The following is a 6,967-nucleotide window of genomic DNA, read 5'->3' as shown; positions in this document are numbered from 1 at the left end:
AACTTTCTGTGGTTGAGGGTGGACATTGTCGTGGCCACATTGGGCTTTTTAGGGTTTTGCTAGAGTTTTTAAGTGCGTCTTTGGTGGTCTTGGGTTTAAAGAAGGTTTATGGTGGCGGCTGTCGGAGTCTTGGTAGGTCGCATATATCTATTGTGTGACGTGAGCTACCTTGGGTGCCTAAACTGAAAGCAAAGTGTGGATAGGTCGCCGAGTTTTTTGAGCTCTAACACATGTTTGTTTATGTTTTAGGTACCTAGAGGTGAGCTATTATCATGTCTTCGTCAAGCAGCCATACCATCGATCGCATGTTCGATTCCCCAACGGGCTCGACAGTCCTTGGGGGCATACTCCCTGAGGTTTCTGAGGATATTGTTGCGTGGAGTTCGAACCCCGATGCAGCGGGCTCTTCTGACAATGCCTCTGCAAAGTTCGCTTAACCAAAGAAGTCTCTGGCTCATAGGTCGTGCAGGGAACCACAATCCTTGATTGGGTTCGAGGATCTGAGGCACATAAATGAGACTTATGCGCCTTAACTTTACTTGAGGGTGAGGCTTCTCTCGGAAGAATCCCCCTACAGGTTGCATGGTAGTTTTTGAGTCCCTTTTGAGGTGCAAGATGTCTATCCCCACCCACCATTTCATCGACAGTGTTTTGAGATGATTTAACATCGTCCCTCTCCAACTGTCTACGAATTCGTACATTATAATGGCAAGTCTGTGCATAGCATACCAAATAGCTGAACTGGGTGAGCCATTTGTTGAGGAGCTCGTCCATTTGTATAGATTAAAGAAAGGTCAAGACTACACATACTACCTCTCCAAGACAAGGAAGTACATTTTAATGGTCTGGTCGACATTCCAAAAATGGTCTCGCATTAAGACTCTCAGTTTTTTTTTTTTTTTATGAGGCTAGGGAGATTGACATTTTTACTTTGGAAGCTAGTAAGACTTTGAACCCCAATGTGTGAGAAGAGTGTTGTCAAGCTCGACTATCAAACTAACCAAACTTCTTTGCTTTGCAGTTAATGTCGAGTAAAACTTTCTTCTTGAAGCAAGCTTACAGTGGCTTCAGCGCTTCAACAATCTCTCCAATAGGGAGCACAACTTTAACGAGATCATCTCGCTCCTTCACTTGAGGGCATACGATGTTTGCGAGGACAACGCTACTTTTAACACCATTCTTGAGAAAGGTAAAAACCGTTTACTTGCTCGTTTCTTTTTTTTTTTTGGTTAGGTCATTGATTGTTTGCTTTTCCTTTCATAGATATGTGGGCCGAGAAATCGAAAGGCTTGAAGAAAAAGATGACAGCGTCCGAGGCTACCAAGAAATTGTCAGCCGCTCCAAAGAAGAAGCAGCCTACTAACGCTGTTTGGATGGTTAGGCAGGGTGCCTCACGCCCGACCCTCAAATGAAGCGATGGCGAGCTTGGAGAAAGCCCAAGTGCCAAGAAGCCCTTGACTGCCCTTAAGGTAATCAAGGAAAAGGGTGTCCCTAAGCCCTAAAAGGGTATTGCAAAGAAAACTTTTGTGCCGATTAGAGGCTCGGGGAAGCAAAAGGCGCCTGAGCAGCATGATAGCTTAGGCAAGAAAAAGTTGACCGTGCTGTAGGAGGGCTTGGGAAAACAGAAGATCGCCGACCAAAAAGGTGGCTCAAGCAAGGAGGTCGTAGGGCAAGCTGGCGGTCCAAAGAAGTTCGAGGCCAAGGACTCAGGCAAGAAGAAGTCCATTCCCATAGGTGAAGCTATCATTCCCATGGGAAGTAAATTAGGCTTGCCTCAATGGGGAGGCAAAGTAGTGGACAAGGCAGCTCGAGTTGCGGTTGACACAATAATCTACCAACTCCTTGAACACACCAGCATCAGGGCCTGGGTGGTCAATGATGCCGTTACCCTACAGACTTATGCAAGCATTAGGGATTCATCTACTCCATAACTGCTGGCTTGGGTATGCAGCTACGTGACAAAGGTATCAACAGTTCACCCCCATCAACCTCTTTAATATACGATTTTCTTTATTCCTCGTTGACTTTCCTTTTTTCCTTTTTAGGCTTACGTGGCGAGCAGGCTTCTATATGATAAGTGTATTGATGGGTCACCACCTCGGCCCTAGTAAGACCTATTTAAACATTGATCACTACAAGCCCGACGGTGAAGGCGAGAAGGAAGACGAGGAGAGAGAGGAGGATGCTAGCCTTAAGCAAGAGGTTGAGGATCTGGCTCCTTTGGCCACATTTTTGCCTATTGCTGTCGACCTTCCTTCGGTCAAGACTTCGAAGGACATCCCGGCTCCTACCCCTGAAGAGGCTGCCAAGACTCTTGCCGTCGACAATCCCTCTACTCAGATTGATGATGATCTCTCTGATCCTATTGGCGACGATGCCCCCGCTCCTCTAACTGCTTAGAAATTTTTCTCTTTTTGTATCTCATTTTTTTTTTTTTTTAAATTTAGTTTGCAACCAAACTTTACAATCAATGAAAGATATTTTTCGCATACATTTGTCAAGCAATTTTTTTACTTCTGCAGAGTCTTTTCGGTCGTCCTAATTGGACTTATCATAAAAAATTTGAATTTGCTCCAAGTTATTCGTAGCTTGCTTCGTATAGGTCGTGATTTTTGTAGCAATAGATGATAAATGATAAACAATAAATAAACAAAAAATGACGAACCAAGAAAGGTTTATGAATAATACCTCTTTTTATTGACAAATTTTTTTGGCCATAAACGACCTTACAATAAATATTTGAAAGAAAATAAAACATCATTGGAAGCCGAGCTGCTCATTGGTAGTACCTTCATAGATGCTCAACGTTCCAAGCTCGCAGTATGGCTTCGCCATTGAGGCATTCCAAGTGGAAGGTTTTTGGTGCGAGCTTTTTGGAGATTCTGAATGAACCTTCCTATTTGGACCCAAGTACCCCCAAGTTTGGGTTTTGTGTACCCTAGACAACCTTTTTGAGCACTAGGTCGCCCATTTCAAAGTTCCCGTTCTTGACTTTGGTATTGAAGTATCATCTGGCTCACTATTGATACGAGATGAGCCTTAGCTGAGACTTGGCTTGATGTTCTTCGATTAGATCTAGCCTTAGGCGGAGAAGATCTCTGTTTGTTTTTTTGTTGAAGACTTCCCTTTAAAACGAACTAATCCCCACTTCAACTAGGGCCATTGCTTCACACCGATATGATAGAAAGAATGGGGTTTCTCTTGTCGGGCTTCTGGTTGTCATTCTATAAGACCATAAGGCCTCAAGCAATTCTTCAGCTCATCTTATTTTTAGGGCATCGAGCTTCTTCTTAATGGTATGTTTGATCACTTTGTTTACCATCTCTATTTGACCATGAGCTTGAGGCCAATAGACATCAGTGAAGCTCTTCTTAATACCAAGCCGTTCGCAGAAAGATCTGAAGTCCTCACTATTGAACTGTTATCCATTGTCAGTTATTATTGTATGGGAATTCCAAATCTATAAATGATGTTTTAATAGAGGAAATCCTTCAGCTTGTTTGATGTGATGGTAGCCAAAGGCTCGGCTTTTGCCTACTTAGTGAAATAGTCCATTGCAACCACTGTGAACTTAACACCTCCATTTCCTTGAGGGAAAGGGCCGATCAGATTGATCCCCTAGATTACAAACGACCAAAGACTTGTCAAGGTGGTTAACTCTTGAGGTGGAGCTCGTGGAACATTTGCAAATCTCTGGCATTTATTGCATCTGCGCACATAGTCTATTGTATCGTCAAATACTGTTGGCCAGCCTTGACAAAGCACTTTGTATGCTAGAGATCCATCCCATGCATGGTTCCCATAAATGCCTTTGTGGATCTCTCTTAGAACATAGTCTGCGTCTTTATGGTCAACACACCACAAGAGCGGTGAATTGTACCCACGCTTATATAGTTTGTCATTGATGAGTGTGTATCAAGCTGATTTTGCTTAGAGTGTTCTGACTTCATTTCTTCCTTCGGGCACTATTCCATCTTTTAGGTAGGCAATTATTGCGTCCATCCAACTGTATCTTTGCCCCGTTACTAAGACTGCTTCCTATGGAGCGAGGATATTTGGACTTGAGAGAAATTTATCAGGTATCAAATTAGTCTTCTCTTGGCTTATTGCAGAGGCTAGGCGAGCTAGAACGTCAGCCACTGAATTCTTCTCCCTTGGGATTTGAAGAATAGTGAAAGATTTAAACTGTTCAAGCTCGAATTTCACTTGCCAGAGATAGGATTCCATTCTATCCTCATTAGCTTGATATTCTCCAGAAATCAGATGGACTACGAGTTGAGAGTCGCTATAGATCTTGATGGACTCTACCCCTATTTCCTTGGTGAGGCAGATCCCCACGAGCATTGCTTCGTACTCTACCTTGTTGTTGGAGGCAACAAACCCAAATCTGACTACAGCTCTGATCAGGTTCCCTTTAGGACTTTCGAGTAAGAGCCCAGCTCCTGCCCCCTTCTCATTTGAGGACTCATCTACATACAGAGTCCACTACTATAGATTGTCAAGCTTTGGTTTCTGCTGTTCGCTTTCCTATGAGATGTTTGCCCCTAGTGGGCTTATTTCTCCCTTTGGCTGATAAGAGAATTTTGAAATGAAGTCCGTCGAAGCCTAACCTTTTATTGCTATTTAAGGGATGTACTTGATATCATGTTGACTCATTTCCATCATCCACTGGATCAATCTGCCCGATGCCTCGGTCTTTTACATTATTTTCCTCAACGAAAAGTTTGTTAGCACATGTATAGATTGCGCCTGGAAATGAGGTTGCAGCTTTTGAGTGGCGATGCCTAGTGTGTAGGCTAGCTTCTCCATTTCAAGGTACCTTGTCTTAGCATCGAGCAACCTCTTGCTCACAGAGTACATTGGCCATTGCATTTCACCTCTTCTTCTACCAAAGTCGCACTGATCGCAAACTTGGATACCGATAAATATAGAAGCAAATGGTCGCCTTGGATGGGCTTTAATAGCAAAGAATGTTGCCCCAGATGTTTCTTTATTTCCTAAAATGTTTTCTCACACTCCTTTGTCTATGTGAAACCCTTATTTCCCTTTAAAGTTTTGAAGAATGGTAGGCACCTATCTGTGGCTCGGACAAATCTACTAAGTGTGGCCACATGCCCTGTCAAGCTCTGAACTACCTGATGCTTGTCAGGCTTTTCATGTCCAAGAGAGCTTGGATCTTCACTAGGTTGGCTTCGACACCCTACTGATTTACTAGGAAGCCCAAAAACATTCCCAAGCTCACTTCAAAAGCACACTTTAGAGGGTTGAGCCTCATTTTATGTTTCCTGAGAATGTCAAACATTTCCCCTAGGTGCTAAATGTGGCCTTCGACGACGTTTGATTTGATGACCATGTCATAAATATACACCTCCATTGTTTTGCCAATTTTCTTGGCAAACATCTTGTTCACCAAACACTGGTAGGTCACCCCAACATTCTTCAAGCCAAATAGCTGTAACAGTAAATACCTTGGTTAGTAATAAATGAGGTGTGTTCTTCATCAGGCTGATACATTGGGATTTGGTTGTATCTCGAGTATGCATCCATGAAGCTGAGTAGCGCACTCCCTGTTGTTGCATATACTAATTAGTCGATCCGGGGTAGCGGAAAGCTATCTTTGGGACAAGCTTTGTTCAAGTCTGTGAAGTCGATGCAAGTTTACCACTTGCCATTCGACTTTTTCACCAGGATTGGGTTGGCGAGCTAGTCCGGGTATTTCACTTCCCTGATGAAGTTGATGTTTAAGAGTTTGTCAACTTCATCCTTGAGTGCTCTGCATCCATAAATCTTTTCTTTTTGATTGGTCAGGCTATTGGGTCGACATTCAATCTGTGACACATTACCTCAAGGTTGATCTCCACCATATCCGTGTGTACCCATGCAAATATGTCGAGATTTTTCTTTAGAAACCCTACTAGACTGTCAGCCATTTCTTTGCTTAGACTACTACCAATCTTTAATACGTGAGTTGGGTCTTCCTCGCTGACAGATATTTCTCACAACTCTTCTGTTGGCCCTGTTGGGAGCTCTTCTTTATGGATGCGAGGATCTATGGTATCCTCAAAAGGTCCGGGGTTTGGCTAGGACTCTACAATGACCATGGTTCTCGGGAGTGGCCATTTTAGTGCAGTATTAATGGCCCGATTGTAACATTCTTGAGATTCTTTCTTGCAGCTTCTGATTGTTGCGACCCCGCCTAGAGTCGGGAACCTCATTGCTTGATAGTGCACTGAAGTGATTGCCTCCAACAACAAGGTTTGGGTTTGTTGCCTCCAACAACAAGGTAGAGTACGAAACAATGCTCGTGGGGATGACATTGTATTTGATCGGCATCCAACACTAAGAATTCTACCATCACCTTCCTAATCTTTGGTTCTTCCCCCAGGATCACGAGTAGGTCGATTATTCCCTTGGGGACCAGGCTATCCCCGGTGAATCCATAGAGCAGCGATGGGCATGTCCTTAAGTCTCTCTCTGTGAACCTCATCTCTTGAAAAGCTCCCATGATTATGATGTTCACTGCATTGCCATTATTGATCATCACCCTTAGTACTTTGGCATTGCTAATCCTGGCTATGATTACAATCGCTTCATGATTGTGGTGAGGAGACTTTTCATACTCTTCCACTGTGAATCCTATCACCTCGCTCTCTTATCTAGACCGCTTCGACGACTTTTGTTTGCAGCTCATCACTCGGGGGGATCGAGTCTATTTTGGCCTCTTGAGTGTATTGCTCGCGAGAGCGCCTTGAGCTCCCTATAATGTTGGGACCCTCATAGATCATGTCTACCAGGACTTAATTATTGGCGTTAGTCAAGGATTACTGGATCTGGTTAGTCTGCTTGCTAGTATTTTCACAAGCTGGGGCCTCCTTAACAAATCCTTTTAAATGGCCCCTTCGTATCATATCTTCGATGGCATCCTTCAAGGCCCGACACTTATTGGTGTTGTGCCAGATGTCCCGGT

This window comes from Pistacia vera, unplaced genomic scaffold (assembly GCF_008641045.1).
Source record: "Pistacia vera cultivar Batoury unplaced genomic scaffold, PisVer_v2 Contig190, whole genome shotgun sequence".
In the NCBI taxonomy this organism is placed as follows: domain Eukaryota; kingdom Viridiplantae; phylum Streptophyta; class Magnoliopsida; order Sapindales; family Anacardiaceae; genus Pistacia; species Pistacia vera.
This window is presented reverse-complemented; position numbering follows the sequence as displayed.